The 24,103-nt window shown below is 45.3% G+C and overlaps 1 pseudogene across 1 annotated transcript; it reads left to right on the top strand.

The window, feature by feature from the left end:
- Window positions 1-13,842: 13,842 nt before the first annotated feature.
- LOC310792203 (alpha-soluble NSF attachment protein pseudogene) lies at window positions 13,843-14,733 on the top strand (annotated as a pseudogene). The gene has a single exon. The product of its transcript is annotated as an alpha-soluble NSF attachment protein pseudogene (transcript).
- The last annotated feature ends 9,370 nt before the right edge of the window (window positions 14,734-24,103 follow it).

Below are 24,103 nucleotides of genomic sequence, written 5' to 3'. Positions count from 1 at the left end.
CACGTGAGTGTGTTGTGGCAATCGTTATCTTGTAGGCTACAGCCCGCAGTGCAACAAGCTGCGCTCAGTGCTCACTCTGTGCTTTTTGGTCGGAGGTGTTGAAATAAGTCCATTGCGCTGCTGTCTTTAGTAGCCAGTATCACAGCCTCTAGAGAGACTTTACAGCGGGGAGAATGGACAAGTAGCAGCATGCGTACATGAGAGAGCGCCGCCCCGCCTAACGTAATTACCCTAGTTGAAGTGTAAATCAATTTTACGATTTTCCGCGTTTTTAACATCGTCCTAACTAATTAATTCGATTACGATTCAAAATCGATTTATCGTGCAGCCCTAGTATATATATATATACAGTATATATATATATATACAGTGTATATATATATATATATATATATATATATATATATATATATATTTATACCATGGTCTGGGTGAATACTCGATTCTGATTGGCTGCAAGGTGTCCATTATTTTGTGATATTGTACAGTGATAATGGACACCTAGCTAAATGGTCTGTTCACCGTTCATATCAATGCGCCATAGTTTCATCAGTGTTATCAGGAGAGCAGTTTGAGCTCTATACCCTCGTTAAGGGTTAATATGACAATTTTTTAAGTTGAGAAAAAAATTTAGTCGGTCAAAGTAACTATTTAAATCACCCCTGTGTGCTCAGTTTATCAAAAATAACTCTTATTTACAATTTTGATTTTCGTTTCGGAGATTTTTAACCTCGCGTCACCAGGCTCTTCTCGGCGACAAAGAGGATATTTCCCTCGGCTCGTGCACGAGCGGGGGCGAGCCCTTTGAGAGAGAGAGAGAGAGAGAGAGAGAGAGAGAGAGAGAGAGAGAGAGAGAGAGAGAGAGAGAGAGAGAGAGAGAGAGAGCTGCATTTCACCACATACAGCACGCAGTGCGAGCCCCCGCTGCACTTTTCACTTCCTGAAACTCTTCGCTCTTAAATGTTAATATACTTGGCCAATACGTATCTATCATACAAAATAAAGCAAGCAGCCAAACGGTAATGTCTTCATTTAATGTAGAACGCAAAACATCGTTAAACCTGCATTCCTGTGATGAAGTTAACGTTTGAGTCGGCTTTAAAACGGAGGTTGGTGGAGGTGGGAGGGACTATTTTATTTCGTGGAAGACTGATTTACAGTATGAATAACAGACTTTGCGGAGGCAAACCATCCTCGGCTTCGCCTCGGACGGTTCACGCCTCCGCGTCGTCCCTTAAAAAGTGATAATGTACACCTCGTCGTGCATTAACCCTTACATATATATATATATATATATATATATATATATATATATATATATATATATATATATACACACAGTATATATATATATATATATATATGGATGGATGGACTTTATGGACATACATGGACATGTGACATGACATTTACATAGACCCCATTATATATCATTTTAGAGGACTTTTACTTTGTACTTCATATTTCTCTCCCCCGGCCTTCCACACGATGTGTGGGCTCATTTGTCTGAGTGTTATTTGGACACACCTGCGAGGGACCAAACAAAGCCTGTGTATTTGTCACATCTATGAAGCGATCCATCAGCCAAGCCTCTGTGTGACGAAGAGCGAGAATCACTCATGTTGAGTTGATCATACATCCATCTGTTCACAAAAACACCAAAACCACTGTGAACCTCCTAACTTATGGAACCGTTTCAGAGCACAGAGAGAGAGAACGGCCAAAACTGATGTGTGGGTAGTGTTTAGGGGTGGGGGGAAAAATCGATACACCATAGTATCGCGATATTTTGCCTGACGATATTGTATCGGTATTTGGACGCCAAGTATTGATATTTTTTTTATTTATTTTTTTGCAGGCCATGCCATGCCAGGCCACTGGGCATCTGCCCAAAGCGATGTTGCAGTCCGCGCCTGCAGTGGCATATTGAGTCCAGAGAAGCTTAATAATGTAGCCTACATGTGGGGCAAAAACAAAACAAAACAAAACAAAAAAACACTGCATGTTTTACTTCCGGTGAGGTCAAGGAAAAGGTAGGAAAAGGAGTTAGACAATATATCGAAATATCGCAATATTCAATATATCGCAATATTCAATATATCGCAATATCGGTGATATTGCAATATCGCAATACTATCGTATCGTGACTCAAGTATCGTTTTAGTATCGTATCGTGGTGGGCATCTGGTGATTCCCACCCCTAGTAGTGTTAAGGCTCAATTACACTCTATGTTAAAGACGGAGACAGAGATGGACAGAGCCTTCTGTCTGTACTCTGCGTTCATTTTGTGCGTTTTCGTCATCTGAAAGCTTTCGGATACGCATGAAACGCAGCAGAACCACACACACACACACACACTCATGCGTTTGACTCTCTACTGCACCCTGGTGAATGTATTGCTTAACATGATACCAACGTGAAAGACGCATGGAAGTATGTGGGCAGTGACGATAATAACGTTTGAAACGGACGCATCTATTTACGTATGAAAATGGAGAATAAATGAGCCATTAGGCTAAAAGCCCTCGCCTACCACCGCGGAGACCCTCCTGTGTTGCGAGCCGTTTCATGTAGGAACTATTTTCTTTCGACCGAACTACACCCACTAGCTGCTAGCTAGCAGCGGCTAGAGCAACACATAGCTAGATCAGTAGCTAGTTTGGTCGAAAATAGTTTCTACATAAAACAGCTCACAACAAGTCTGTGGATTATCTTGAGTAACTGGGTCATGATTTTTGAAAAGAGACATTGCTGTTGAGTTTTTCAATTGTATTCTTTTGGCGCTTTGAGCACCACAAGCCGAGCGCCATCCAGTTCCATTGTATTGGAGAAAAGGCAGAAATCTCTATGGCCGATATCTCCAAAACGCAGACAACTAACACAAAACAATCTAGATGGATACATAGCACTACAGGTGAGGGGGGAAATATGCCTTTTGGATTTTAGGGCGAGCTGTCCCTTTAAAGTCATTTGGATCTAAAGGCTTCTGCTTAAATGCTTGACCTAATTTATGTCTCTTAGACAAATAGAAATAGTGAAGTATGAATGTTTCCAAAGCCTTTTCATCAAGGTAAAGGGCTTCGACTTTAAATAATCTGAAAAATAAGATAGTTTGATGTGTGTAACCCTTTGTTGGTCATATTCGGTGGTCCTGGGGTGGAGTGAGGGGGCGTGAGGAGGGGTTTTCTTTTGGCCTTGTGTTTGTGTTTTGTTTTGATTTTCCTTTTTTGTTAGTATGGCTGGTGTTCCACTGGCTATTATGGTACATGCACATTATCATTTTACATCATTGTATTGTCCTTTTTTCCATTTTGAATCAAATAAAACATTTGATAAAAAGAATAATGTGTAATTCCATTTGTGTTATTTCATAGTTTTGATATCTTTGCTGCAATTTAAAAATGTGGAAAAGAGTAAAAGATGTGGTGTGCCCAAACTTTTGACTGGTAGATCCTCAAATGTAATATTTCATCCACTCCGCATTCCCTCCAAACGCTCCTGTCAGTCCAGGCCCGCTCTCGCCTCCTAGTGGCGGCTCTTTGATATGCCAGCAACTCTGCTCACTCAGACACAGACATTACATCACCTCAACACCCCCCCCCCCCCCCCAGGTAAAAAAAAAATCTCCAGTCTACATTCAGTGGCGGTTATGCAACGGCAGCCATTATTGGGCGGCGGGCTGGGGTCAAAGGTCGCCGTGCAGAGCCTCCCACGTCGGCGCTGCCCGCCTCGCGGCTCGCCCTCCACCGTGACCAGGCCGCCGAAAAACACTTTGAGGAGCCACTCTGCAGAAGCACTGTTATCTAATCACCATCGAATTGTTCCAAATGAAATGGCGGGATGATATGACTCACTCTCTGGACGAGCGAGGTTTGTTTGTCCTGGTACAAAACGTGTAGGCTCAGTCTGATGATTCATACGCTGCCATTGCATTGTGGAAGTTCAACCTTTTTTTCTTCTTCTTTTTCTTTTCTGCTGCAGGCTCGCTGAACTACTGCCACACTTATACAGGAGGCTCCGTTCCCAAGAGAAACTGGATAGAGAGAATACAAATACACGAGTTTCGCAGTCTGTTGAGTGGCTGGAAGTTGCAAAGACTAGTGACTACTTTGTTTACGACACCGAAGTTCTGTGTTATTTGCTTCTACATTTACAGTAAAGCCCAATTTATGCTTTGTCTGCCGACACTTTTGAAACGGTCGCCGACAGAAACGAGGACTTGAGTCGACACTTTCAAGTGTCGGCGAGCAGCAGTATCTGCTACCTGGTGAAATGTCTAGTGTCGCTGACTACGTCACATAGTGTCGCGCAAGTCTGATTGGCTGTATAGACGGCACGCGCTTGACTTGTTTTGGTTTTCGCTCGATTGAAATCAATGAACGTGCCCCCGCTATTTTTATCAGCCTGTCCTTGATGTATGACTTCGTGAAAATCACAAAGAACATCGTGACCAATTTCCCAGAGAGAGAGGCGGTGAGTTGTGTGGTTGTGTCTCGTTTGTATGCGGCTGCAGCCAAGTACGTTACATCTTGCCTCCGACGTGGTTTCACTGTGCATTCCATTCCCTCTCTTGCCTTGGCTGTCTGCACTGATAGCGTTCGAGTGTCACGTGACCGTTGAACCGAGGCGAACGTTCACTGAAGTATAAATGCAACACCATGAGCGACACTTTCTTTTTCGTCTGCGACCATGTGCTGAGCGACACTTTCTAATAAGCATAAATTAAGCTTAAGGAAGGGCTTCCAGGTTATATAAAAACTAGAAGGCTGCCAAGGTCAATGCTATTATGACTTGTCCGTGAGTCGGATGCAAAAAGTAACGGGTTCTTCCTTGGCCCATGCTACACCCTTCCACCAAGTTTCATGAAAATCGGCCCAGTAAATTTTCTGACAAACAAACGAAACTGAAAACATACAGTAAACTCCTCGGTGGTGGTAATGATGTAAGATCCCTATGTGAGGAGCCAGGTGTGTCTGAGGAGGACAACCCTATGTGATGAGCCAGGTGTGGAGGAGGACAACCCTATGTGAGGAGCCAGGTGTGTCTGAGGAGCGAGGACAACCCTATGTGATGAGCCAGGTGTGTCTGAGGAGCGAGGACAACCCTATGTGAGGAGCCAGGTGTGGAGGAGGACAACCCTATGTGATGAGCCAGGTGTGTCTGAGGAGGACAACCCTATGTGAGGAGCCAGGTGTGGAGGAGGACAACCCTATGTGAGGAGCCAGGTGTGTCTGAGGAGGACAACCCTATGTGAGGAGCCAGGTGTGTCTGAGGAGGACAACCCTATGTGAGGAGCCAGGTGTGTCTGAGGAGGACAACCCTATGTGATGAGCCAGGTGTGGAGGAGGACAACCCTATGTGATGAGCCAGGTGTGTCTGAGGAGCGAGGACAACTCTATGTGAGGAGCCAGGTGTGTCTGAGGAGGACAACCCTATGTGAGGAGCCAGGTGTGTCTGTCGGTACGTGCACATCTACAATGGCAAATTCGCTTTTCCGCTGTGTCGCAGCGTTTTGTGGGCGTGCAAACCAGCTTCCAGCTTGGAGCTGTAGCCTGTAGAAACGTTGTACACAGGAGGGTGCGGGGAGGAAATGTGTAAGAAGAGCTGTCATTGGGTAGCTTCAACGAAAGGTCCCGCCCTAGTCCCGCCCCGCGAGCGTGAAGCCGCTCGGAGACAAGCCGCCTCTAGTCTGCGACAGTGAAACGCTGTGGGCGGTTCCAGCGGCAGGGGGCGCGAGGTAAATGGACCAATCAGACACGGAAATAGAGCAAGACAGCCTATCAAGATGCAGCGTCAAAGCGGCTTTTTCAGCAGGCAAGCCGCCGAGCACTTCATGATGTGCACGTACCGTGAGGAGGACAACCCTATGTGATGAGCCAAGTGTGTCTGAGGAGGACAACCCTATGTGATGAGCCAAGTGTGTCTGAGGAGGACAACCCTATGTGAGGAGCCAGGTGTGTCTGAGGAGGACAACCCTATGTGAGGAGCCAGGTGTGGAGGAGGACAACCCTATGTGAGGAGCCAGGTGTGTCTGAGGAGGACAACCCTATGTGAGGAGCCAGGTGTGTCTGAGGAGGACAACCCTATGTGAGGAGCCAGGTGTGTCTGAGGAGGACAACCCTATGTGATGAGCCAGGTGTGGAGGACAACCCTATGTGATGAGCCAGGTGTGGAGGACAACCCTATGTGATGAGCCAGGTGTGGAGGACAACCCTATGTGAGGAGCCAGGTGTGTCTGAGGAGGACAACCCTATGTGATGAGCCAGGTGTGGAGGAGGACAACCCTATGTGATGAGCCAGGTGTGGAGGAGGACAACCCTATGTGATGAGCCAGGTGTGGAGGAGGACAACCCTATGTGATGAGCCAGGTGTGGAGGAGGACAACCCTATGTAATGAGGAGAAAATGGCAGAAGGAGATATTAAAAAGATTTCTGGTGTATGATTTTGAATCTTCCATAGTTAAAAAACATTAATTTGACACTAGAATCATCAAAATCGCCCTGGACAGTGAAATTATATGGTAAAAATGGCTGAAATGTCAGCCATCTTTTAAAATGGCAGCTGTTTTGAAATTTGTGTGGAATAAATCTGGCTTATCTGTGGTCATAAATGTATGGTTTGATAGCAAGATCATTCATATTGGACAACTCTACACAAAGTTGCCCCCAAAATAGTATTTCTGGGCTAGAAATGGTGGCTATACAGTAATTGTGCCAATGTTGGTCCTTCTTTAATCCATTGTCTGCACTCTGCATAGACTAGACATGCAGACAATTTTAGACATTAGACAATTTCGAGTTTAAAAAGTCTAATGTCTAAAATTGTCTGTCGAATAAATTGTCTACATTTTAGACAATTTATTCAACATTTTCCGTTGATCGACTAATCGACTAATCGTTGCAGCTCTAGAGCTCTATCTTCCGACAGGCGCTATCCCCTAATAGCGCTTTGCGCACTGTTTGCGCGTGCCTTAAGGCATGGAAGATAGCATTCCGCCTTGCGCCGTCCGCCAGGTGTTCTGCCGAGTTTTGCTCCCCCGCCGAGCAGCAAAAAAAAGCATCCCCACCTCACGGGAGCTACTTGTAATGATTTTTACAGAAATGTAACTGTTTAAAAGTGATATATAATTGTCTGGTAGACGTGACCTCCCTGATTTCTAAGTTAAAACAGCCCCGAAATATGTTGGGGATGCAATTCTCGGCGGCATGCAGAAACGTTCACGGCACCTGTCGCAAGTGCAAATTAGAGCCGTGGCAAAATCATCTGCGCCCCAAAATGCCTGCGCAAACGGGATTTGGGCGGTCTTAACTACCAGAATTATTCACAGGCGTGGCCAAGCAAGGCTGGGCATTACGTCAATCAAAACCAATCAGATTCCCGTCTCGCAATGGTTGTTTGCGCGAGGCATGCAATATGCTGTAATTATCTCCATGCGTAATAGAGTGTACTCACTCGTGCGAGGACAGAGGGAGCTTATTGACAGCTCGTCTGTGGTGCCAACGAACCTCCGGCTTATGAAAGTCAATAGCCTATGTCCATTATCCAACAAGTTTTCTCAATTCATTTCCCACTTTGCGATGTGATAAAAGTTTATCAGTGAGTTATAGTTGATTGCCTCACTTAGTTATCTGCTAATACCCAATTTTAGCAGCATAATTTGATGTATTGGCGTGGCAAGGCTGTGCGTAATGACATATCCAAAACAAATTCCACTTTCCATTGCGCAAATACCTCTCTGTGTTGGGAGCGCAACGGTAATCTCTGTGCAGCGCACCCAGCACAGAGAGGTATTTGCACGTAAGAGGTCCTTTTCAAAGCTCTTTGCGCAAAGTAATTGCGCACTGCTGACGATAGGGTAACGCCATCTATCACCACATTTTAGCGCTGAAACGCCTGGTTTGGCTTGTGGCAGCCAATGCCCAGTACGGTTATTTTGGGGGCAGTTATCACAGGCATGCGCTTGTGTCCGCCGCCAATTTGCATTGCGCACGGCGTTAAACGAGCGCAAACGCTAAAATAGCGCTTTTGGCCTGAATCACAAGTCAGCATTGGTGGATTTTGCGATAGGAATTCCTGTGGCAAGCCTGTGATTGGCTGGGCTGTTACGGAACTCGGGCTCTCTGCGTGGATTGGTGCGTCGTTCAAAATGTAACGCCCCACGAGATGTGTCACGCAAAGGAGGTCTGTGGTTGGTCGATTCATATGTCTGTCATGCATGTTGTTTGAAAGTGAAGCCTTTGTCTGTGGCTGCTTGGTTCTTGTGGTGACGGCTCAGGGCTGACTGAGGAGCCGAGCGGCCCGGGGAAAAAGAAGCGTGGCGCCTCTGACAAATTGTCAAGGCGGCGCCCCCTGCTGGGCTTTCACCGCGCTCGCAACAAAAGAGACCCCAGGCTTTCTCCCTCTCTCTCTCTCTCTGTCGTTCTCTGACTCGCTCTCTCTCTCTCCATCAGATCCATCATTCTCTCAGTGTGCAGCTCACTCCTTTCACTCCCAGAATGAGAGGATAAAGACAAAAGGTGCATTAGGACAGATGAACAGTACAGCCCACCCAGTGGCTCAATGCAGCGCCGCCAGGAGCCTCACACAACAGAGAGAGAGAGAGAGAGAGAGAGAGAGAGAGAGAGACAGTGTGTGTGTGTGTGTGTGTGTGTGTGTGTGTGTGTGTGTTTGCGCGTGTATGTAGTGACCCCAAGCCACCCACCCAATCCCCACCTGTCCACATACACACGTCCACACACACTCACACAAATACATGCATGAACACACACACACACACACACACACACACACACACACACACACACACACACACACACACACACACACACACACACACACACACACACACACAGTCTCTCTTTCTCTCTCTCTGTCACTCTCTCTCCCCCTCCAATCTCTCACCCCTCTCTCTCTCTCTCTCTCTCTCTCTCTCAGAAAACTGTGTTTAGATAAGAAGATATAATTATTGAGAAAATATGCATATGAATTCACTCACAAAGTAAAAATATGCAAATAATTTTGAACTGAGCTTTTGGACCTTATATTTTACCTTGTAACACGTCTCTCTCTCTCTCTCTCTCTCTCTCTCTCACACTGGTCTTTTCGTTTGATCCATTTTATGTAAAGCATTGCCCCTGTGTATGGAGTGATCATCATCAGTTACTTTACCACTTCAGATACTGTAGTTCCGATCAGATCTATGGATGGACAAACTCTCCAAACAAACCTGCTCAACTTCCAATAACAGTCACTGACTGACTGAATACACGTATTATTATTACTGGGAAATTTGAACAGATATTACCGCAAAAATGATTTCTCACAAATCATTGTAAACTTGAATTCACAATTGAAGATCATGTTGGCTTTGCTCTGAGCTGCCACTGGCATTCCATTTCAGCAATTTTGCATCACTTCTGGTTTTTGGGTCTCAAATTCGCAAAGTAATTGGGAAAATCTCTAGCGAGACGTTTTCTCTTCAGCGACATTCGGTGCATGTTTCAATCTCTCTCTCTCTCTCTCTTTCACACACACACACACACACACACACACACACACACACACACACACACACACACACACACAAGGCTCAGCGGCCACACAAGCCGCCCTTTCTCCACACCTGTCAGCTGTGTGGTGTCCATTGTGGCCGATGGCCTACGCACGGCCGTGGTGGTCGAGGGAGCGCTTTGATAAAGGAGTGCATAACAACGGCCGTGAAGGAGAGTCATTGGAAAGTGGCAGATCGTTAAAAAAAACAAGTTGTGTGTCAGAGCGAACCAAACGGCTGCAGGGAACAAAGCAACGGCTTTGATTGGCTCCATGCAATTTAGAAGCCTTGTTGTGTTTTAGTGGAGCAGATGAAAGAAACACCGTTCATCACAAGTGGAAGGGAGCACGACATTGGCACAAATGCTCCCTGTGGATTGTTCTTTTGATAAAAACCTATTATTAGGCACGCAAAAATCACGATTTCTCCAAGATGGCCCCGGAGATACTATTTTGGGGGCAACTTTGTGTCCAGTTGTCCAATATGAATGATCTTGCTATCAAACCATACATTTATGACCACATAGGAGCCAGATTTATTCCAAGTGTTCTCCACAAGACAGCACAAAATTTCAATATTAATCTGATGGACAGGATCACAGAGGCACCATCATGTATTAGGCACAAGGCAATTTTTTACCTTTTGGTTCCAGTTTTTTGAAAGCAAATTATTCTCATGAAGTAGCCTAATTAGCCTAAGTCTGGTTCTGCAAGCGGACACCCGCATGTCAAACAGCTGCAATCAGTCTGCTTAAGCCGGTTACTCATCGTTGGGAGAATAGTAGGCTATAAATGCACATGAACACTATAACGTTAGTTGTTTTTCGTAACGGAACAGACAACAGGCTAGACAGATTGCAGTTCTGGAGCTGGTTTCCCCCAAACATTGGGATTGTTTTGAGGAGAGACAGAAGAACAGAGGGAATAATATCCTCAGGCCGACTCGCCACAGACAGATGCACGAGACGTCCTCTGAAGCTTATTATTATATCCGTTAATTTTGCCTACTAATGTCAACATCGTTTGAGCATAAATAGCCTAAGCTACTTACTCATCAGGAGATCAGAAGCCATTCGCACCTCTGTTCCGTGTCGCCGCTCCTACGCTTTCAGGTGGAGGCGGGGTGGAGGCTCATCTGGCGCTACGACTACCTCCACTGGCGGAACGAAAGGCGTAACACGATTATCCACAACTCCACGACTCCGCTTTCATCACTTTCACATCGGAGACGCAGATTATTCAGTAACATTTACCGCTTTCAAGGCCTGTGTGAATGAGGCTACTGTCTACACCGAACTGCTTTAACAGACATGTCTACACCAAACTGCTTTAACAGACATGTTTACACCAAACTGCTTTAACAGACATGTTTACACCAAACTGCTTTAACAGACATGTTTACACCGAACTGCTTTAACAGACATGTCTACACCAAACTGCTTTAACAGACATGTTTACACCAAACTGCTTTAACAGACATGTTTACACCAAACTGCTTTAACAGACATGTCTACACCGAACTGCTTTAACATACATGTCTACACCGAACTGCTTTAACATACATTGTCTACACCGAACTGCTTTAACAGACATGTTTACACCAAACTGCTTTAACAGACATGTCTACACCAAACTGCTTTAACAGACATGTTTACACCAAACTGCTTTAACAGACATGTTTACACCAAACTGCTTTAACAGACATGTCTACACCAAACTGCTTTAACATACATGTCTACACCAAACTGCTTTAACATACATGTCTACACCAAACTGATTTAACAGACATGTTTACACCAAACTGCTTTAACAGACATGTCTACACCAAACTGCTTTAACAGACATGTTTACACCAAACTGCTTTAACAGACATGTCTACACCAAACTGCTTTAACAGACATGTCTACACCGAACTGCTTTAACAGACATGTCTACACCAAACTGCTTTAACATACATGTCTACACCAAACTGATTTAACAGACATGTTTACACCAAACTGCTTTAACAGACATGTCTACACCAAACTGCTTTAACAGACATGTTTACACCAAACTGCTTTAACAGACATGTCTACACCGAACTGCTTTAACAGACATGTCTACACCAAACTGCTTTAACATACATGTCTACACCAAACTGCTTTAACAGACATGTCTACACCGAACTGCTTTAACAGACATGTCTACACCAAACTGCTTTAACATACATGTCTACACCAAACTGATTTAACAGACATGTTTACACCAAACTGCTTTAACAGACATGTTTACACCGAACTGCTTTAACAGACATGTCTACACCAAACTGCTTTAACAGACATGTCTACACCAAACTGCTTTAACATACATGTCTACACCGAACTGCTTTAACAGACATGTCTACACCAAACTGCTTTAACAGACATGTCTACACCAAACTGCTTTAACAGACATGTTTACACCAAACTGCTTTAACAGACATGTTTACACCAAACTGCTTTAACAGACATGTTTACACCAAACTGCTTTAACAGACATGTCTACACCGAACTGCTTTAACATACATGTCTACACCGAACTGCTTTAACAGACATGTTTACACCAAACTGCTTTAACAGACATGTCTACACCAAACTGCTTTAACAGACATGTTTACACCAAACTGCTTTAACAGACATGTCTACACCAAACTGCTTTAACAGACATGTCTACACCGAACTGCTTTAACAGACATGTTTACACCAAACTGCTTTAACAGACATGTTTACACCAAACTGCTTTAACAGACATGTCTACACCGAACTGCTTTAACATACATGTCTACACCGAACTGCTTTACATACATTGTCTACACCAAACTGCTTTAACATACATTGTCTACACCGAACTGCTTTAACAGACATGTCTACACCAAACTGCTTTAACAGACATGTCTACACCAAACTGCTTTAACAGACATGTTTACACCGAACTGCTTTAACAGACATGTCTACACCAAACTGATTTAACAGACATGTTTACACCAAACTGCTTTAACAGACATGTTTACACCAAACTGCTTTAACAGACATGTCTACACCAAACTGCTTTAACAGACCGAACTGCTTCAACAGACATTGTTTACACCAAACTGCTAAATCACTGCTGACGTTTCAGCTTCCATTTCCATGGATTCTGTTCTTCCTTTCCGGATGTTCATCTTTGTGTTTGTGAACGGCTGTATTATGTGTGTTACATTTATAACCCCTTTGAGAAACGTTCCACAAATTCTCCCATATTGGACAGGGAGAGGTGTAATGTCACTCAGATAGTTGTGATGTCATCAGTGATGTCACTCGAGCAACTAGATGTGCACTTGGGCAATTGTGCGCCGCGCATGCCATGCCAGTTGAGCAGGTGAGGCCGCGCAAGCTGCGGGCGAGGTCGCACAGCGGTCGAGCTGCATATCGCCTGCAAAGCGGGCGAGGCAAGCGGGTGATTTCCATAACTGCACCAATGGCGCATCTCCAGAGTCTCCACCCTATAGTATTCACCTTATTATTTGCCCATATCAGGAGGCTTCTGCATGACGTCATTTTGTAATCATATTTCCGCTTTAGACCTGGAAGTAGATTACTCCCAACTTTATCATTTTTAGACTTGAAGCAGTTTTCAAGCAAAAAACAACAACTGTTTTAAAGTTTTACAATTTTTTCAGATGAGAACGTAACATTCCAAATATGTGACGTGACCAGTTTATCAGAATAACACCTATTTGGACATTTTTAACAAGCAGCGAGGAGCGCTGGCTGTGACAGGTCGGACTAAAGCTAGCTAGTAGGCTATCTGTCAACCCCGAGCGTTAGTACTGTACTGGCAGTGAGAAAACACTGTAACTAACGTTAAATGCCGACCGGGTACAGGCATCATCGGCTGCTCGCAGCAGTAACGCTATGAGCATGTCTGAAGTCGGCCACAGTGTAGCTGCTGAATGTTGCCAAACTTCATTCATAGTTTACAGTTTACCGGCCGGCTAACGCAGAAGAGAGAAAAACGGCGTGGTGAATAAGGTGAACACAGTAGTAAAAGATTGTAATTGCTCAAGTGACATCACGGATGACATCACTCACTGATGACATCACAGTTGCTCGAGTGACATCACTGATGACACCATCATAGGATAAGATTATCTTCAGTGATATATCATCATACGGATGATGTCACAATGGCATCAGTGATGTCATAAATCCTTCCCTGCAGAGGCTATAAGTAGGACTGGTATAGTGAACGGAGTGAACACTATATTCTTACAAATATGAGCAGTGACACAAAAATGGACAATTCTGGAAAAGAAATGGAAGCAGTGGCCTTGTTCACTGAGGCCAAAAAGAAACTGAAATCATCAACGTCCTTTTTTGGAAAGCTGTTTGGCGGTTCCTCCAAGATGGAAGAGGTGTGTGACATGTATGTAAGAGCGGCCAATATGTACAAGATGGCCAAAAAATGGCGTGCTGCAGGAAACGCCTTCTCCCAAGCTGCTCGCCTTCACCTACAGATGCAGAGCAAACACGATGCGGCGAGCAACTTCACCGATGCTGGAAACGCCTTCAGAAAAGCTGACCCACAAGAGGCCATCAACTGTCTAAACCGAGCGATAGAGCTCTACACCGACATGGGGCGCTTCAGCATCGCTGCCAAACATCACGTCACCATCGCTGAGATCTATGAGATGATACATATGAGAGACACGGCCATTAGTCATTATGAACAGGCAGCCGATTACTACAGAGGTGAAGAATCCACCGCTTCAGTGTACAAGTGCCTTCTGAAGGTCGCAACCTACGCAGCTCAGCTGGAGCAGTATCCCAAAGCGATCGAGATCTACGAGGAGGTTGGGACCCATGCGATGGATTGTGAGCTCCTGAAATACAGCGCCAAGGACCACTTCTTCAAGGCCGCGCTCTGTCACTTCTGTGTAGACATGCTGAACGCAAAACTTGCTGTGGACAAGTATGAAGAAAGGTTCCCAGCCTTTTCGGATTCTCGCGAATGCAAGCTGCTGAAGAAGCTTCTATGTGCCTACGAAGATCAGAATGTGGATGCTTACACTGACTTGATTAAGGAGTGGGATAGCATCTCCTGGCTGGATCAGTGGCTCAGCACCATGCTTCTCCGTATCAAGAGCAGCATGGTGGTAAAGGAGGAGGGGAGCGACCTGCTCTGACCCCACCCTCTCTCCCAACCCTCAAAGGGCTTTTTCACACTACACTAGCCGGGGTTAAGTCCGTCTCTTAGCCTGGGGCTAAGACAACTGTTAGCCCCAGGCTAAGGAAGCTTTCACACTTGCACAATCCTGGCCCCCTCCAAAGTGGGCTAACCCCGGCTAGCTGGCCCTGCTCTGGAGCAGGGTTATATCCCCATACTGCAGGAACTCATCAGGCTCCGTGCCACTGTTGACATGAAGAGCATTCACACCCTCACGTCACATGGTCTCCTCTCTACGTCAGCACAGCCAAACACCACCTGGACTGCTTCTGCCTGCTGCTCTGCTCCAAGCCGGCGTTCTGATCCGTGACGTGGCTTCTCACCTGCTGGATGGGGTGATGTGGCTCAGGTGTGATGCGGGCTTCGTCCAGCTGCTCCTGGACCATGGCGCCGACCCTGGTGAACTGGGAGCAGGCACTGCTGGAGGTGATGGCGCATCCTGAGCCTCTCAGGGTCTTTCTGGAGGCCAAGCGATGTCCTCGCAGTCTGGCCCACATGTGTCGGATCTCCCTACCACTAACACTAGTGATGAAGGAACTCGTGCTCTACCAAAACTGACTTGAAGGACTGTCAGTTTATGGCATTTATCGCTTTATTTTCCAGAAGACTGCATGGCAAACCTGAGACGTTCATAATGAGATGTTTTCAGCAAACTCAGCCAGTATCTACCAATGGATGAAGCCAACATGAAGATCTTGGAAAACGTTGTGGTCATGATGTCCAGTACAGCTGATGCTGTTGATGATGCAAGGCTGGACATGTTTGCTCGGAAGCTGAGGCCATATTGAAGTCATCCCTCCTCCTACTCAAGCTGCTCTACTCCAGCAGGTAAAGCGTGCTGCCTACCAGGCTAGATGCATATGGGCTCAATCATTACTTTGCCAACCAGAAGCAGTTCTGTCCTTCTGACTGGGGGGTGGATCAAGAAAGGTATGTGGCAGATCTTGTGGACTGATCTCCCGCCCTCGATTGCATAGAGTTGCCACAACTGACCAAGTGTGGATGCAGATTTGAATGCCGTGGAAGGTGCACATGCAGCTTCGGTGGTGGTTGCAGAGCGCTGTGTAGCTGCAGATGTGAAGATTAGGCTCCGTTTCAACCCAGAGCCTAGTGATGCTAGTTGATTATTAGGGGTGTCAAAAATAATCGATTATAAGATGCATCGCGATGCGGACGTGCACGATTCTGCATCGATTCACAAATGTCAAAAATCGATTATTAAAAAAATAAATACTTTTTTTTTTTAATATATATATAATCGAATAAAATATAATGGAAGTACATGCAGTTGTTTATTTGGATCATAGTACAATGCAATTCCAGTAGCCACACAGTGAGAAAAAAGAAAGTGAGAAAAAATAAATCATGTATTGGGGGAAAAAGTGATGCATCGATTGAAGATGCATCGAGATGCATCGATAATCGTAATCGAATCGAATCGTAGCCCTCTGAATCGTAATCGAATCGAATCGTGAGGCCAGTGAAGATTCACAGCCCTATTGATTATACATGCACATTTTCTACAGCATGACTGTTGATCCTCGAATGGTCAGATTATTAAGGCTGCAGATGTCTTCAATGCATTGTATGTCATGTGTCCATCAGAATGCTGTGTCCCCTGTGTGCCATCAGAAGATGACCATGTGTGAAGCTATTCAATAACAAAAACATTAAATGTGACACCGGTAATGTAGAAATGTTGTGATCATAAGTGGGGATCGAACACAGCTCTCCGGTGTGAAAGGAAAGTGTTTATGCCCTCCGTCCACCGCGACCACAGCTTACTGTCCACCGCACTATTTCAATAGTAGTGTAGAAAATCCCCTCATTTCCTATTCCTCCAATTGCCTCCTCACTGCTTCCCTTCACTGCTCTCTGGATGGGCGGAGCCCGAGAGCTAATAAGGCCAGTCACATCACCTGTGGCAAATCCCTTCTGCTGCAAACCATGGTAGCACAAGCTGGCTGGCCTCCACTGGATTCCACACCTTCACCTTTGCTGTGTAAATGATTAGTAAGTTTTCCTTTTAGTTGACTTTGCTTTGGTAATTTATGATCATTGGTTGCACTGCTTAAGTTCCTTTAATAGTTATTTCTGTATTTGGATATTATATAATTAGTAATTGTTTGGAGTTAATTGTTATGTTGAATCACTATGGATTTATAATATGTTCTTTCTTTATCACCAGCAAACCAGCATCAACAACATATGGTGTCACAATAAATATTACTGGTGTTGGAATCCAAGCCTCTGCTGTCTTCTGTCCTGGCCGACAGGCCATTGTGTTGGGCCCTACCTGGAACCAGGCCTTAGACCTGAGCTGCACCCACCCTCACCACCATTCCATACAATTGATATTTTTCAAGTAGACTCTATGACGATATAACACATATTTAGAAATGTTGATATTAGGGATGGGCATTTCTAGCAAAAACACTAGTCAAAATTCGCTGTGCAAAAGTCGACTTTTCGTCGAAATTGCCAGTCAAATTTTACATGGTATCCCCTGATTCTAAGTATAGTTGAATCGCATGGTTTGACCAAGTAAAATAATTTTGATAAGCATTTTAAGCAAGGTCTATGGAAATATGGGGTGACTTTGGCACTCTTATTGTCACCTACGTTAGCCGTTAGCAATGTTAGCATTAGCGTAGTCCCGAGATGGCTCAGGGAACAGTAGACTGTTCTGTGTGAGGCGGATAGGAGTCCATGAGAAGAATGTCAGACTCTAGGACAGGCATGTCCAAAGGCCGGCCCGGGAGCCAATTGACCTATCGATAAGCCACGCCCCGAACGCAGACGAGCCAATCACGCGTGCAGCTCTATAATACACTCCTCGGACATTCTCAGCTTAGAGCTCCTTAGAGAAGCACTAGAAAACGCAAGTTTCCTCTGGTTTTATACATTTATAAGTTGAAAAAATGGTCAAACGATGTGCATGGGGGTAAACGCAACATTACAAGGTATCCTGGGAGGCCAGGCAATTGATAATATTAAACTAGTAAACGTAGATCCACTCACATCCACAATGCTGCTGCTGTTTGGACGTTAAATCTGCAATCGTGGTGACAGCGAGATGACAAGTCTTCTCCCTCATTTGGTTCCTTGATCCAAAAGGTATCATGAAATCATGGTATTCAGAAAGTCGGCAAAATAAAATGCTGAATTATGCGAGTTTCCAGTCATTACGTTATGTGCGTGGAGTTGGTGAAGAGGTAGGGGAGAGGCTGGCCAGCGAGACTAAGAGGAGGCACATTGATTGATGTGATTATAACATCGCCAGACACCAGTCAAACCCTAAAACGAGGTAATTAATCCCATTCTCCAAATAAATGTGAGGTAAAGAGAAAAGATCCAGGAGGAAAACATGATGTTAAAGCTGTAAGCTATGCCTCTGCTGATCTGCTACACCACCACCCATGCGTGCGTGCCGTTGTCTCGCTATGGAAAACATCTACATTATTTAACGTTTGTTGATATACAGAGGTACATGAAATAGATGACCAGGCACCACTCTTCAATTCAGCATATAGGCTATATAATCCACGGAGAGGTTACTCTAAGTGTATGTCAATTCTGGATGTGAGTCGTCTGTTACCCCCGCCTGCTGTCTTCCTCCGTTAAAACGTTTGATTAAAGATTAGCTAAATCCGTTTCCAGGAATGCACGTATCGCATTTCTTTTTATCGATAGCTTTACATGTTGTAGGCTACTGCCATGGCCTAGCGAAGTACTTTTTGATGGCTTCTAGACGATATCAGGGCTCAAAAAGTTGTGAAGAGCGTCTTGGGATGTAACTTTGACAGTGACGCCTGCCATTTACTCTAGTCAGCCTGCCCTGTGTTTGTCCGAGTGAACACGGGGGGTGGGGCTTAGCGATAGGTCAATTGCGGCCCGCGGACTGATTTTAAGCGGCCCTCGGCTTGTCTTTCAAAATGTACTATATGTGGCCCTCCACACACTATTGGTTAATCAAGCAAGTTCAATTTGGATTTTTTACATTCGCCCAACGATGACAGCACTATCATACAGTTTGTAGACAAGCACCAAGTAGGAACAACACAGCCAGAACTAATGTTTTCAGATGGTAAACAAAATCCTTAGAGTAGAATTGTATTCTATGTGTGTTTGTGTGTGTGTGTGTGTGTGTGTGTTTTTTAATAACGGATATGACGCGGGAAGCAGTTGGCTCCCCGGTATTTTCACATGATCTAATCTGGCCCCCATTCAGAAAGGTTTGGACAGCCCTGCTCTAGGAGCTACCTATACAACTTATATTTGAGTCCTGCCTTTTGGTGGGGCACACCTGAACAAGTGAGGCCTGGATGGCTCTCACAGAGCTGCCCCGCGACCAGCCCAGAGAAGGAGCGGTCTGCTACATAGTGCCAGACAGCCTGCGCGTTGGCAAGGTAATTCAGCTATAATTCAATAGTCAACAGCCTACTCTCCTTGTAATCTTGGTCAATTCATGTTACAGTGGTCGATGGTGATAATTATGCCCCTAGACACGAGTTTAATTAATACGTTTGACATGGACATTGTCACAACTCAAAGACAACATAAACCCCAGGAGCATGTGGAGTTGTTTTGCTGTGGCAGCTTCACCGCATTGAAAATGTTCACAACCCACCGACCGCAAAGTCACCTGTGGGGGAAGAGAGAGCAATGGCTGTGGAGGAGAGACAGAGAGTAAGAGAGAGAGAGAGAGAGAGAGAGAGAGAGAGAGAGAGAGAGTAAGATAGAGAGAGAGAGAGAGAGAGAGAGTAAGAGAGAGAGAGAGAGAGAGAGAGAGTAAGAGAGAGAGAGAGTAAGAGAGAGAGAGAGAGAGAGAGAGTAAGAGAGAGAGAGAGAGAGAGAGAGAGAGAGAGACTAAGAGAGAGAGAGAGAGAGAGAGAGAGAGAGAGAGAGATTGATTGTGACAGGCAGAGGAAGATAAAAACAAAGAGAGAAAGAGAGAAAGTCGGGCAAAAATTGATTGAGATGCAAACCGTGAAAGAGAGCGGAGAAAGAAACAGACAGACAGAGGAGGAGAGAGAGAGAGGCAGAGAGAGAGACAGGTTATGGCACAGCTGACTATTTTGGATAAAGAGAGAGATCCAGAAAGAGAGAGAGATGCAGAGAGAGAGATGCAGAGAGAGAGATCCAGAAAGAGAGAGAGAGAGACAGAGAGAGAGAGATATAGAGAGAGATGCAGAGAGAGAGAGATCCAGAAAGAGAGAGAGAGACAGAGAGAGAGATGTAGAGAGAGATGCAGAGAGAGAGAGATCCAGAAAGAGAAAGAGAGGCAGAGAGAGAGAGAGATCCAGAAAGAGAGAGATCCAGAAAAGAGAGAGAGGCAGAGAGAGAGAGATCCAGAAAGAGAGAGATGCAGAGAGAGAGATCCAGAAAGAGAGAGAGAGAGACACAGAGAGATGCAGAGAGAGAGATCCAGAAAGAGAGAGAGGCAGAGAGAGAGAGAGAGATCCAGAAAGAGAGAGAGATGCAGAGAGAGAGATCCAGAAAGAGAGAGAGATGCAGAGAGAGAGAGAGATCCAGAAAGAGAGAGAGATGCAGAGAGAGAGAGAGATCCAGAAAGAGAGAGAGATGCAGAGAGAGAGAGAGATCCAGAAAAAGAGAGAAAGATATATATATAGAGAGAGAGAGACAGAGAGTTCAGGCAGAGTTCAGTCTCATTAATAAATGATTGCAGCGACTCCATTGTGTCAATAACATGATAGAAGAAACGCTCATGGCTTTGTGTCGCCCACAGCACAGTGTGTGTGTGTGTGTGTGTTCTGTGTCTGTGTGTGTGTGTGTGTGTGTGTTCTGTGTGTGTGTGTGTGTTCTGTGTGTGTGTTCACAGCACAGCAGTGTGTGTGTGTGTGTGTGTGTGTGTGTGTGTGTTCACAGCACAGCTGTGTGTGTGTGTGTGTGTTCTGTGTGTGTGTTCACAGCACAGCAGTGTGTGTGTGTGTTCTGTGTGTGTGTTCACAGCACAGCAGTGTGTGTGTGTGTTCTCTGTGTGTGTGTGTGTGTGTGTGTGTGTGTGTGTGTGTGTGTGTGTGTGTGTGTGTGCGTGCGTGCGTGCGTGCGTGCGTGCGTGCGTGCGTGCGTGCGTGCGTGCGTGCGTGCATGTGTGTGTGTTCACAGCACAGCAGGGGGGATGTTGACAGAATGAAAATAAGACATGCAGCGTCCTTGGAGTCCTACTCTGTAAGGCACTTTTCTGTTTTTATTTTGTTTGTTATTTCCTTCTGATGTCCACGCCTTGTGCCAGGGGACATCTTGGCGTTTGACTTCTGAACTGAAGCTATCTGATTGTTACTCATCTAACTTCTAACCATCTTACTGCCACATTTCCAAAGGCGCTGCTGCAGCACTGAGGGGGATCTCTTGTAAAGAACAAAGAAAATATTTAAATAACAAACGCCCCACTTTTACCGCGGTGGCAGTACTGCAACAGTACCGCAGCACCTGGGCAAAACTACCAACAGTATCTGAGTAAGAACAGTATCTGAGAGCCACTGCTTGCTACTGACAGCAGGCAGGGGGCACACGGGCGAGCACGCCACCACGGGTGGTGGTGAAAGGAGCATGGCATAAGGGCGGCTGTGGCTCAGGAGGTAGAGCGGGTCGTCCACTAATCAGAAGGTCGGTGGTTCGATCCCCGGCTCCTCCAGTCCGCATGTCGAAGTGTCCTTGGTCAAGACACTGAACCCCAAATTGCTCCCGATGGCTGTGCCAGCACCCTGCGTGGCAGCTGGCCGCCTTCGGTGTGTGAATGGGTGAATGTAGGCACATTGTAAAGCGCTTTGGAGAAAAGCGCTATATAAATGCTGTCCATTTACCATTTACCAGGGCGAGCCAAGCTACATAAGGGACTCTGATTAGTATTACGGTATTATTAATCTGATTAGTATTATTATGAATCTGATTAGTATCTCCGGAGACAGAAAACAAGCCAGGACTTCAACACAGAGTAGATGACCCAGTGTGTCGTGGGTTCAGAGGCGCCATCCAGATTTCGAGAAGTTAAATGTGAGTACTCCTCACGCCTTAGACTAGACAAATGACATACACATGAGCAAGTGAGGCATACGATTCATGTTAAATGCACTCGCTGTTAATGTTATGTGTAGGAGCTAACTGTAGGCTAAGCTGAGTAGCTGTTAATGTTATGTGTAGGAGCAGGGCTGGACTGGGACCAAAAAGGCTACCTGCCATGTGTCAGACAGGCCCACAATTTCGAATCGGCCCAATTTTTCGAGCTCGCGCTCGCTTCGCTCGTACAGTACAGTACTAAACATAACAACACTGATTTTTTTTTTTTTTTACGCAAATACAAGTGTATTGATTGTTGTCATGTTGGCGTCCCTTCCTACCACTAGGAATCAGTAATGTTATAGGTGAAACTATAAAACTAAACTAAAACTTAGATAGCCTACTCAAAACCAAAAAATATAGAGTAGATTACTTTGGACATAATATAGCCACATAAACATTTCCCATATGTCTGATGTATCTTTCCCCATAGTCTGTTACAACTTTACCCCGCTCGCCGGGCGCTTCTGGCTCATACTGAGCGCATTAGCGCCCGGCGAATGTAACGCATTTCCAATTTTACACTGTGCCATTTTCACGTCTAGGTCTAAATGCTGGCTCCTACCTGAGTCTTCACGTGAAGTTAGACGCTATCCGATGTAAAACATCCTCTTCTTTTAATGACACCTAGTTGTTGCATCCAAATTGTTGCATAAAATCCACTTTTCTGTCGCTCAAAAACCGATTGGAGGGCCACTCCAGAGACCAGAATCATTCATTATTGATGCCTGAATGGACTGCGGTCCCGCCATCCGCACTTTGAGGAAGCGTAGTCGCGCTATCTGCACGTAAAATCCATTGAGCCTCTACTTCGCTCTGCACGGTAAAGAGTGGGTGAGCCCCTCATGGTGCCTTCAGGTACGCCTCGTACACCCAGAAACAGATACTAATGGCCACAGAGCTTGTTGTAAACAGCACAGATAATGTTGATTGGGCCACTACCGGCCCAATCAAATACATAATACATACTTTCACCAACCTGACCGGCCCAAATATGCAGCGGCCCGCCGGCCATCGCACCGGTAAGAATACATTGCAGTCCAGCCGTGTGTAGGAGCTAAATGTAGGCTAAGCTGAGTAGCTGTTAATGTTATGTGTAGGAGCTAAATGTAGGCTAAGCTGAGTAGCTGTTAATGTTATGTGTAGGAGCTAACTGTAGGCTAAGCTGAGTAGCTGTTAATGTTATGTGTAGGAGCCTACTGTAGGCTAAGCTGAGTAGCTGTTAGTGTTATGTGTAGGAGCTAACTGTAGGCTAAGCTGAGTAGCGGTCATAATTACACATTATTCTTCCTGAGCCAGGTTGGTGTTAAAGCCCTCCAGTGTATTTTGTCATTTTTAAAATTTTCATGTGTTGCTGAGTCATGAGTCTTTTTACGAATAAACTCATTTTGTGGTCAAAGTAAAAAAGAAAGAAGAAGAAGCTGTTTCTAAAAACAGGTGATAACATCAGACACAAAGAAGGTCGACGTCATGTCATGACTAATCTCTCGAGACAGACTTTCGACTTGCATCGAAAATCTGTCGGCAGGCTCCGTCAAAAGATGTGTAACAGCGCTGGCTCGCACCGATCCAAATGAAGTGAACGTGACCGGTGTGTAGTCAAAACTGACCATTTTCAGCGTGTAGCAAGTTGCTACTTGCTACTAGCAACGAGCTACAGTTGTTATTGTTGTTTCATAGCGACGGACGGATTTGAGAGCGACACGCAGGGAGCGGAAAATAAATCCATTAATGGGCAGAACCGGTCGGTGGAGCCAATGGCAGAGCTTGCAGGAGCGGAAAGGACCACACCTCTTGAGTTCCTGTTGCGCAACATTGAAACGGGGCTGCTGCCCCCAAGAGGTTAGAGAAAAAGAAATGTTTAACCGATGGGTTCCCAGATTGTGTCATGACTGATATAGACAATTCTTTTGTTTGCAAACAACAATCACGTATTTCCGTGGGCGGAGCCGAACTGGTTGCAGCAAGTGAAGCGTACTCACTGTGGGGACGGTCTAGGATACAAATAAAGGCCCAAGAGGCATCATATAGCTAGTGGGAATATACGGCGGAGCCGCGCACAAGACTTTTTTTTTCCCCTTATTCCGGGAATCTCTACAGCTTGTTTCCTACTTGCAGAGAGTATTGAAGGCAAGAGTTGATATGTGTTTTGACAAGAGCGCTACCGCCATTTTGGCCTGAAAAAAGCCTCAATGGCCAATGGGACAACAGCATAGAACCATGACAGCCAATCAGAGGTGTCTCTTTCA

This window comes from Poromitra crassiceps (assembly GCF_964638095.1).
Source record: "Poromitra crassiceps genome assembly, chromosome: 17".
NCBI lineage: Eukaryota > Metazoa > Chordata > Actinopteri > Beryciformes > Melamphaidae > Poromitra > Poromitra crassiceps.
This window is presented reverse-complemented; position numbering and strand designations above follow the sequence as displayed.